Consider the following 12,025-nt stretch of genomic DNA (forward strand, 5'->3'; position numbering starts at 1 on the left):
TAAAGGAAATGAATGTTGAACATAAATCTTACCAAATGGAACCTTGTGAAGAACTCATGCGTAAGTCCCTCAAATATTGGCTAAATGAGGTGATCTTGGACTTTTTGCAAAGGTGAGATCAAGGGGAACAACTTTAATGTTGTACACTTTTCCATTTGAAGCTTGGATAATGATGAATTTTGAGGTGGATGTTTGGGAAATCAAACATAATTGAAATTTTTCTAAGTCCCAAGTCAAATGTTCTTTTCTTCCACCTTGAATAACTTTTGCTATGGGATTAAAATGAAAAATGTTCCTTCATCAAAGTTTTATCTATTTCAAACCTATTAAATATGGTCATAAATTTGACCTCATTTGGATATGTCATGAAGGAGTTGTGCATTTTAGAAGTTGAGGAAAATCTCATGTTCAATGGTAATGGCCCAAAATGACCTATAATGTTTCCTCTTAGCACATGACTTTGCAAGTTGAATTTGAAGTTACTCAAAGAATAAAAGTTGGAGAGGGAATCTTGAATTTGATCATGAAACTTGAATGACCTTCATATAATACAAAATTGAGCAAGTTATGGTCCTTGGAAGTTGTCCTTCTAACTAGGGTTCAAACAAAATGACCTATAATCTTTCACCATAAAAAATGACTTTACAAGAAAAACCATCTCTTTACCTTAACATGAAAGTTTTTTTAAATTTCATAAGGAGTAACTTTGATTTTAGAATAATTTTCATATGACAAAAAGTGTAGGAGATAAGGTCTAGGGAACCCTGGTTTTCACCAGTGGACTTTCTCTAGTCAACCACCATGAACCAACTTGCAAACTTGAAGTTCTCTTGATATTTGGGACTCATGGAGGATCATATATGTATAAGATGATGTAATATGAAGTATCCCTTGAAATATTTGATCAAATATTGAAGAAACTTTCTGAGGAAGTCACACAAGATACCCAGATGAATTAGGGTTTCTAAGGCAAACAAGCTTTAAACTCTTGATGAATTCTTGATCAAAATGATAAATGAAGATCATGGGGATCCATATATGAAATTCTGGTGTAGTCAGAGTTCAGATGTTATACTCGAAGTCATGACATCTGATCCAACATTGTTACTAATACAGCAAGACAGTTATACAAATTAAAACCCAGTACTAATATGCACACATTCACAGATGTCACGACATCTGCTACTATACCACCATGGACAGAAGAACATCCAATTTTGTCCATCTAGTACAAAGACACAGTAGAGATCAAACATAACACTTATGTTTATTGATCCTGCCCAGTTATCAGCATGATGTCTCAACATTGATTTGAACATCACCTGTTCCAACATTACAGATGGTTGAACTGTAACAGACCAACCAGTCTATACATCAGTATAAGCAGTCAATGATGAATGTCATAACATTTTGTTTGGCATTCAGACTGCAGGCTATGTGTCAGGTCTGTTATTCCCTTCATAAATAGACTAAAACCAGACTGAGTTATAACAGACAAAATATAGTGTGTAGAAGGTAAAAACACCAGTAATTGTTAACCCAGTTCGGTACAACATTACCTACTCTGGGGGCATACCAAGCTAGGAAGAAGATCCACTATTAGCAGTATTAGTTCAGAGTTAAACTCCCCCGTTTACAACTCTTCACTTAATCCCTACCCAATGCAATCTATACCTAGGAACTCCTAGATAGAAACCTCCAGTTTCCATTCCTATCACTACAATTACAATGTAATGTTTAAACAACTTGAACTTGCTTCATAGCTTCGTTCAAGATCATAACCACTCTTGCCTACAGGCTTTGAGTTATAAACAATCTCATGCTTTCAAGCACTGAGAAACACCTGGTAACCTTCCCATAGGTTGGGAGGTTTACCTCACACACACCTCTAATTCTACATTGTTTGAGGCTTACAAAACCTAGGTTACAATCTTCTATTTATAACCTAACCACCCAACTGGATTTGGGCCTTCAGAAATCGCAGCAAGCTTTTCCTTTGCTGTCACAGAGCTGGCAGAATTCTTCTGCTACAATCAAGGTCTTCAATCTTTTATTTCCTAAAAGATCTCCATATTTGGAAACTGTATATTCACCAAATCTTCTGATTGAATCTTCAAGATTTCCACATAGGAGTTAGGATATTCACCAGATATCCTAATTAATCATTTAACACAAACCAGAATTAACTGATTCAGTTTTATACACATATGAGATGTCACAGTCTCGTTGTCGTGACATCTTACATGACATGTTGGTCCAGATGTTGAACTTCTTCAACCCAACATATTAAAACAACAGAGGTGATTACATTATTTGTTTTACAAAATTAATGCCAATCTTAAGGTACTAACAATCTCCTCCTTTGGCAAATTTTAGCTAAAACAAATAACCCAATATGGGTCTGTACTTCCTCTTTGTCAATGACAGCCCCATTACCACCACCATTGTTGGTGTACATGCGGAAGAAGATGTACAAGGCTCAACTCCATCACAGCCCTTCCCCTCAACAGTAGGGCTTCCTGAAGAATATGTAATGCTGAGTACATAGATAATGTAACTTAGATTATAAGACACAACTGTCTTCATAACTCAAATCACAAGACACAACTGATATAAACTGATATACCCAGTTAGTGACTTTTGTGTCTGAATCCATCTTCTCCTTGCCACCAGATATTGCTTGCTTCTGGTGCATCCTCAGGACAATGTTTCTCTCCCCCTTTTTAGCTAAACATTTATAAGTGACACCTTCACAAAACCAGATCCAGGAGCAGAATGCCCAGATCTTAACAAACCCCATGGTTTAGAGAGAATGAAATGTCGCTCTTGTGAGAAGAGGAGTGCTGATACTTCCTTTAAATAGGCCAGACCATGCTTAGGAATTAACGGTAGGAGTAAATGCTTGGTCAAGATCCATAAATATTTGCTGAGAATCAGTCAGAGAATCACCACCAATATCCTGGACTATCTTTGAATACCTTTTATAGCTCTTGACTGTTTCTTTCCAGAAACAACAATTCCAAGACTATTCCATAAATGTTGTTAGACACGTTGCAAGCTACGTCTTAACATTTGACACTGCTTTTGTCTGCATTCTTCATGTATTCTCCCTATCACCATTTCCTAAACCACTTTCTCACCTCCAGTGGTGGCTTGACATCTGGCACCACACATTCACATATCCTTATACAACTTCCAGCAGGAACAAAGGATATCTTATGTTAAGACATCACTTATGACATCTTGTGAATACTCTGTCCTTTTTGTTCACAAGGACAACTACTAGTAGTTAAACAACTTGACAGTAGTTTAATCAGCAGTAGAAACAGAACAATTACTAGCTATGGCTACTAGTAATACACACATGCACAAGGGTACTTCTCCTCCCCCTAAATCTGTGCATACATCAAATAACAGAAACCCCAGCACCTGTTCCTCACAACTGTAATACACAGGCTCATTCTAATATAACATAATGAGACACACCCCATCCATATTTCCTTATGACTGTGAGTTTTAGAAGGAAATAACAATATTGTCTAAGGCAATGTCATGACATTCGGTCAGACATTCTTCTGCTCACTTAGCCTTGATACACACCACAACATCCGACTAACTAACAAGGTTTCATACCTTGTTATCTGAGAACACATAGACCACAAGCTTGATGATTACTTGCAGTGCAAAGACAGAACTCCCCCTGTCATGAACAACCAACTCTCCTCTTGAAACTTGGAGATCACACATGAACATATCCAACACCCCAAAGTTGGGCCTTCACATACTTCCTGATTCAAAGAGAACCCAGACAACTTGATGAATGGAAAACATAAGACGCATCTTCATGTCTTCAAGAGCACACTCCCTGTTCAACCCTCTTGGCTTAACACATCCACACCATGTGACTATCTCTCTTCTAACCAGAACAGAAAACCACTTCACAACATAACACCATCTGATATTCTTCAGATATCACTGAATCATGAGCTTGATCCAGACAAAAATTGGGACATATGCATTCTCATCCCATTACAAGAGATAATCTTTCATAGATAGCTCAGAACTCCTTCCACAAGCTCCAAGAGATGAATAGAAAACACCTCCTTTTGTCTTCAACTTACTCCTTTTCTGCTCAAGGTAATTTGTCTCAGACCTTCCTCAAGAATAATTAGCTGCCATAAGTTGATTGTCTTGATTCTTCAAACTCACTTCTGAGATAGACCAAATGCCACTGGTTGATTACCTCCGTCATGAATCCTCATATGAAAAAGTCAAATTCCATTCTTTGACCTCTCCACGTTTATCAGACTTCTCCCAAAGATGTTCTGACCTTCCAAGTGAGACTTGAACTTCAAGCTACATGTTGAACAAAACTTAGATTTTCCAAGACATGAAGATGTAACATCCTCTCCATCCAGCAACTCCAAAGAACTGCAACGAGAACGATCTTTTTGAAGTATCCAATCTACAACCCTGTAGACCCTTCTATCTCAAGTTGATGTGCCACTTCACCAACTAAGATTCTGATGTTGAACCATATGTCACAACATTGTGTTTTAACATCTAGCTGTTGAATTCAACTCCTTCTTCTGCCACTTGAAAGAACTTCCTCCCTTCACAGAACAAGAGTTCAATGTTCTCATAGACTTGATTGTGGAACCAAGTCTGAGTAAACATCCTCCATCCTGCAGGTTTGCAGTTAAATCATCCAAGCTCACACCTTGATAAATCCCTGCTTCTTCTCCAAAGACATCAGACACTCTGATGCATGAGTCTTCAGAAGGACCAGTAAGAAACTATCCCTTAAGCTATACCAAGGATTCCACTTCCTAAAGAAAAGTTGTTTCCATGATGTCAAGAACGCTGCCACTTGTTCTTGACTCCACAGTGTGCATTAGCTAATGCACTTCCTTACCTAGATCAGAAGTGAACTGTTCCAAGTAACCACCATCAGGACTATGATGTTTCCTTCTTCTTGTTGATAACACGAAATTATATCACATTTTAAGACTTAATTCAATTAGATTATATTATCATTCACTTTAGTTTATCTCATTTTATCAGATATTATGCAGTATTTCCTTGCTATTTATGTCAGGTATCCATTTTGAAGCAAAAGTGAAAAAGGGAAGAAAAGGAGGTGTAGAAAGGAGTAAAAAGGAAACAAATATCAAAGACCAAGCCCAGCCCAAAGAAAGCGCACGTTGTGCCTGTGACGGGCGTCACAAGGGTTGTGACGAGCGTCACACTAAAAGCACCCCTGTGACGAGCGTCACACATGGTGTGACGAGCGTCACACCATTCCACTAGCTTTTTGGCGCAAGTCACGCCCTCAGAAGAATTGAAGAGACGTTGAGAGAGTTCGTGTCCTATGCCCACGCCGTGTATTTAGCCATGCTGAAGACTCGTGGGAAACAAAAAGCAGTTAGAAGCACTACTATAAATAGCTACATTAGAAACCTAAAAGGGCTCCGCTTCCTCTCCCCTCTTTTGCCGTCTACTCTGCCGAAGCTTTTCAAACCTCCTGTTTTAGCTTTTGCTTATTTTTCTTTTCCAGCATTGTTTATTTTATTTATTTCTTTTGCAAGCTTTACATTCTTTTTCCCTTGCAATTTATCTTTCCCTTTTTAGCATTTAGATATTTTTCGCATAATAGTTTCTACACCGGAAACTATTGTGCAACTTTATACCGGATTTAACCTTACGTTATATTCCAGTTTTATTTCCTTGATTTAATTTACTGTTTAATTGAAGAATCCAAGAACAAATCCTACCGGCTTGTGGTAGAGTGTTCAAGACTATTGTATTACGCATTCAGGTTCTTTAATCATTATTTAATATTTTGTTTTATTATTCATCTATATTATCTGCCTGGAATGAGTCTGTTTATGCATGATATGTATTCTTGTTTATTTAGCATGTCTGGCTAATTCGCCTAGGTATCAGTATGTAAAGTAAGCAGAATAAGAGATCAAGACTGAGTCGGTCTATCTAAACTTAAAATCAAAATCAATCTTTTTACGGTCTCAACTTATAGGTTTAGTAACAAGATTTTTTACAAAAGTAAAAGACATAAAGAAGTTAAAATCAATAGAGCGAGAGTTTGAGATTTTAACTGGACAGTGTAAGTTAGGCATTAATTCTAGATCAGGGCGAGAGCAAGTTTTAGAGTTAATTAAATTCTGACCTTTTCCAAAAAGTATTTTTAAAGATTGAATGTGAGGACGAGAGTTAAGCATTTGGATTTGATTATATAACCTAAGTCAACAGAGCGAGAGTTTGAGATAAGGGTGTTTAAAACGGTCAGTATTTTCTTAAAAGGAGTTTCTGCAACTTTATTGTTTTCAAAATATGGTTTTTGACTTAATTATAAGTGACAGCTACATTAATATAAAATCATGGTTTATTCAACAGAGCGAGAGTTTGAGATAAAACCTTTAACCAATAAAGTTAACCGAAACGATTCATTTTAAAACCAAGAAACCGACAAAGACTTGATTCCCTAGTTTTGACGAACTACATACCGATATCCGTTTCATTAATATTTAATCTAGATATTATTTTAGCTCTTAGTTTTTCCCCAAACAATCAAACATTTTCACCTTAGATTTACGTAGTAACCTTAGATAACGGTATATCGATTCATAAGTCCCTGTGGGATCGATATCTTTTAAAACTACGCGATAGAACTGTGCACTTGCAGTTTGTATCCCATTCTCGACTCACACAGTCGAGCGATCAAGTTTTTGGCGCCGTTGCCGGGGACTTTTATTCAATCGATATCGTAACTCTTCCGTTACGCTGTAGAGACTAAGGTTTCTTTTTCTTCTATTCTTTCTTTCGTTGATTTGTATGCCACGCACTCGCTCTCAAGGCGAGCCGCTCTATTTACGAATCAACGATATCGAACTATATCTCCGAGTCTTACGACGAATTCGGGAATATCGTGCTGAAAACAATCTCCCTCCTATAGACCTTCCTGATCTCAAAGATCTTCCTTCTTTAACCGAGATGGCAGAACCATCTCGTGCTCTTAGAGATTACGCCGCTCCATCGCAAGATGAACCGCATTCAAGTATTGCTCCGCCCGCAATCGAAGCAAACAACTTTGAACTTAAACCTTCGCTGTTGCAGGCTGTGCAACAGAACCAATTCTCTGGAAATCTTACCGAAGATCCAAACCTTCATTTATCCGTATTTGTCCAATACGCTGATACTGTTAAAGCTAATGGTGCCACTTCAGAGGCAATTCGACTTCGTCTTTTTCCTTTCTCATTAAGAGATAGCGCTAGAAGATGGCTTCAATCTCTTCCTTCCAACTCAGTCACCACATGGAACGAGTTGAAGAAAGTTTTTCTTGCCCGATATTTTCCGCCAAGCAAAACAGCTATGTTAAGAGCCCAGATAAACGGATTTAAACAAAAAGACAACGAGTCTCTTTTCGAAGCATGGGAAAGATACAAAGACATGATGAGACTTTGCCCACACCATGGTTTGGAAGACTGGTTAGTAATTCACACATTTTATAATGGTCTCTTATACAATACAAGGTTAACAATAGACGCCGCTGCAGGTGGTGCACTAATGAACAAACCTTATGCTGATGCTTACCAGCTTATCGAGAGCATGGCCCAAAATCACTATCAGTGGGGAACCGAACGAACAACGGTGGAAAAACCTCAACCGAAAACTGGCATGTACGAGATAAGTAACCTTGATCACGTCAATGCAAAAGTGGATGCTTTGGTCCAGAAAATTGAAAGTTTAAATGTATCACCTCCAGCCGCCGTGGTTGCTATAACTCAGAATTGCGAGGTCTGTGGAATCCAAGGCCACACTCCTGCGGAATGTCAACTCTTGACTGGAATCCAAGCAGAGCAAGTAAACTATGCTCAAGGAAGCCCCTATTCGAATACCTATAACCCAAATTGGAAGAACCATCCAAACTTTTCATATAAGAGTAATAATGCTTTATACGCACCTGGACAGTCTCCAAATCAAGCCCCATCTATACCTCCGGGATATCAGAAACCGAATCCTAACAATAATACCCCTAGAAAATCCAACTTGGAAATCATGATGGAAAACTTTATAGCATCCCAACAACAAACCAATAAAGATTTCTTAAACCAGAACATACACACTGGCGAACAACTTAAACAACTAGCAAGCAAAGTAGATGCCTTGGCTACCCATAACAAAATGCTGGAAACACAAATATCTCAAGTAGCTCAACAACAAGCACCTACTGCTGCACCAACTGGTACATTCCCTGGACAGCCCCAACCTAATCCGAGAAGCCAAGCTCATGCAATTATATTAAGAAGTGGAACGGAAGTGGAAGGACCGTCTGACCCAAGGATAGAAAACCAAAACCCTAAGAAATCAACTGAGGAAAGTGAACCTAAGGAAAAGGAAGAGAGTAATAAGGAAACCCTAGAAAAGAAGGAACCTTATGTACCTCCACCACCTTACAAACCACCCATACCCTACCCTCAAAGGCTTGTTAAAACCAAAGATGTAGGCCAATTTAGAAAATTTGTTGATCTCCTTAAACAATTAAACGTTACAATTCCGTTTACCGAAGCTATTACGCAGATGCCCTCATATGCTAAATTCTTAAAAGAAATTCTTTCTAATAAGAGGAAATTTGAGGATAGCGAAACCGTTACACTCCCTGCCGAATGTAGCGCTATAATCCAAAACATGCCCCCTAAACTCAAGGATCCGGGTAGTTTCTCTATACCCTGTCACATAGGAAAATTTGTCATAGACAAAGCCTTATGCGATTTAGGAGCCGGAATTAGCGTTATGCCTTTATCCATATGTAAGAAACTGGAAATGGGAGAATTAAGACCGACCAAAATGTCTGTGCAATTAGCAGATCGTTCCATCAAATATCCTGTAGGAATCCTTGAAAACGTTCCCGTACGCATAGGTCAGTTTTACATTCCCACTGACTTCACAATTATGGACATTAGAGAAGATGATACTACACCTATTATACTAGGAAGACCATTCTTAGCAACTGCCGGTGCAATCATAGACGTAAAACGAGGACGACTCACCTTCGAAGTAGGTGAAGAGAAAATTGAATTCATTCTTTCCCAATTCTTGAAAGCACCTGCAATAGAAGATACATGTTACTTCATGGATATCATCGATGAATGCATAAAAGAAGCAGAGTCAGGAGAAGACAAATCATCAGACTATCTTTTAGAGGACAAATCTAAACAATGCCTAGCAATAACACCGGATCCTACGCAGTGTCTTAACAAACCAACCCCTGATTTGAAAACACTTCCCAAAAATCTGAGATATGAATTCCTAGACTTAGAACTTGAACGACCTGTGATAGTTAATGCAGATCTAGGAAGACTCGAAACAGAAAAACTCCTACATATCTTAAGAAAATATCCAACCGCACTAGGATACCACATCACCGATCTTAAAGGAATAAGCCCTTCTATTTGTATGCACCGCATCATGTTAGAAGAAGACTGTAAAACCTCTAGGGAACACCAGAGAAGACTAAATCCGATCCTAAGTGAGGTAGTAAAGAAAGAAATAACCAAGTTATTGGAAGCAGGTATTATATATCCTATATCCGATAGCAAATGGGTCAGTCCTGTACACGTTGTACCAAAGAAAGGAGGCATAACCGTTATTGAAAACGAAAAAGGAGAAACTATAACTAAACGAATCGAATCGGGATGGAGAATGTGCATTGATTATAGGAAACTAAACAAAGCAACCCGAAAAGATCATTTCCCTTTACCATTCATTGACCAAATGTTAGAACGATTAGCTAAACATTCACATTTCTGTTATCTAGACGGTTATTCAGGCTTCTTTCAAATACCAATTCACCCTAATGACCAAGAAAAGACAACATTCACATGCCCTTTTGGTACCTTCGCTTATAGACGAATGCCGTTTGGTCTGTGTAATGCCCCTGCAACTTTTCAAAGATGCATGATGGCAATATTCGCCGACTTTCTCGAAAACATCATGGAAGTATTTATGGATGACTTTTCTGTATACGGACAAAGTTTCGAAGAATGCCTTGAAAACCTGGAAAGAGTTCTTGAGCGATGTGTAAAAGTAAACTTAGTACTTAATTGGGAAAAATGCCACTTTATGGTACAAGAAGGAATTGTTTTAGGACACATCATCTCAAACAGAGGAATTGAAGTAGACAAAGCCAAGATAGAGGTAATCGAAAATCTTCAACCCCCAAGAACCGTGAGAGAAGTACGAAGCTTTTTAGGACACGCCGGTTTTTACCGACGATTCATCAAAGACTTCTCTAAGATAACTAAACCCTTAACCGGACTGTTGATGAAAGATGCTGAATTCATATTCGACGATAACTGTTTAAAAGCATTTCAAACTCTTAAACAAGCATTGATCTCAGCACCCATTATGCAGACACCAGACTGGAATGAACCATTCGAAATAATGTGCGATGCCAGTGATTATGCTGTAGGTGCTGTTCTAGGACAAAGAAAGGATAAAAAGCTTCACGTTATATATTACGCTAGCAGAACCCTGGATGAAGCACAGATGAATTATGCCACAACCGAGAAAGAACTCCTAGCAGTGGTATTTGCGCTAGATAAATTTCGTTCTTACTTGGTAGGAGCCAAAATAATAGTTTATACCGATCACGCTGCTATCAGGTACCTTTTAACAAAAAAAGATGCTAAACCTAGACTCCTAAGATGGATCTTGTTGCTACAAGAATTCGACTTAGAAATCAAGGACAAGAAAGGAACTGACAACGTAGTAGCAGACCACCTCTCTAGACTTGAGAACCTTGAACCGGAAAGAACATCAATTAATGATGATTTCTCGTACGACAAACTTATAGCTACTTTGGAAGAGAACAACTCCGACATACAAGTAGAAACCACCTTAGCTATATCTGTCACACCATGGTACGCTGATCTAGTCAATTATTTAGCTGCCGGAATAGTTCCACCTACTTTATCTTACCAGCAGAAGAAACGATTCTTCCACGACATAAAACACTATTACTGGGATGATCCCTTACTTTTCAAAAGAGGCCCCGATGGTATTTTCCGTCGATGTATACCCGAAGAAGAGGTAGAAAATATAATCCAACACTGTCACTCCGCGCCTTATGGTGGACACACAAGTACATCCAAGACCTGCTCTAAAATCCTACAAGCTGGCTTTTATTGGCCAACTATATGGAAGGACGTACATGCGGCTATTAAGGAGTGTGACAGATGTCAACGCACGGGAAACATATCTAGACGTGACGAGATGCCACAAAAAGGTATTTTGGAAGTAGAGATTTTCGACGTGTGGGGGATAGACTTCATGGGACCTTTCCCATCCTCTTTCGGTAACAAATACATACTCGTGGCAGTTGACTACGTATCAAAGTGGATCGAAGCTATAGCCTCTCCAACCAATGACACCCGAGTAGTAACTAGACTCTTTAAAAATATAATATTTCCGAGATTTGGCATCCCAAGAATAGTAGTCAGTGATGGTGGATCACACTTTATATCCAAGGTACTCGAAAAACTACTACTTAAATATGGAGTGAGACATAGGATAGCAACACCTTACCACCCTCAAACCAGTGGACAAGTGGAAGTGTCTAACAGAGAAATCAAGCAAATTCTAGAAAAAACGGTCGCCACTTCAAGGAAAGATTGGTCATTGAAATTACCAGAAGCTTTGTGGGCATACCGAACTGCTTATAAAACCCCCATAGGGACGACCCCATTTAAGCTCATTTATGGAAAATCCTGTCACCTCCCGGTAGAATTAGAACATAAAGCCTATTGGGCTATTAGAAATTTAAATTTGAATTATAAAGCCGCCGGTGAAAAGAGAATCCTTGACATAAACGAATTAGAGGAACTCAGAAGAGACGCCTATGAAAATGCCAAAATCTATAAAGAAAGAACAAAACAATGGCATGACAAGCGTATATCAAGGAAAATCTTCAAGCAAGGTGACGCAGTACTTTTATTTAACTCTAGAC

General features: G+C 38.6%; 1 pseudogene; it reads right to left on the reverse strand.

Moving 5' to 3' along the window:
- Nucleotides 1-7,396: 7,396 nt before the first annotated feature.
- Nucleotides 7,397-7,496, reverse strand: LOC127109306 (uncharacterized; annotated as a pseudogene).
- Nucleotides 7,497-12,025: the final 4,529 nt, after the last annotated feature.

The sequence above is a fragment of the Lathyrus oleraceus genome, chromosome 7, assembly GCF_024323335.1.
Source record: "Lathyrus oleraceus cultivar Zhongwan6 chromosome 7, CAAS_Psat_ZW6_1.0, whole genome shotgun sequence".
NCBI classification, from domain to species: domain Eukaryota; kingdom Viridiplantae; phylum Streptophyta; class Magnoliopsida; order Fabales; family Fabaceae; genus Lathyrus; species Lathyrus oleraceus.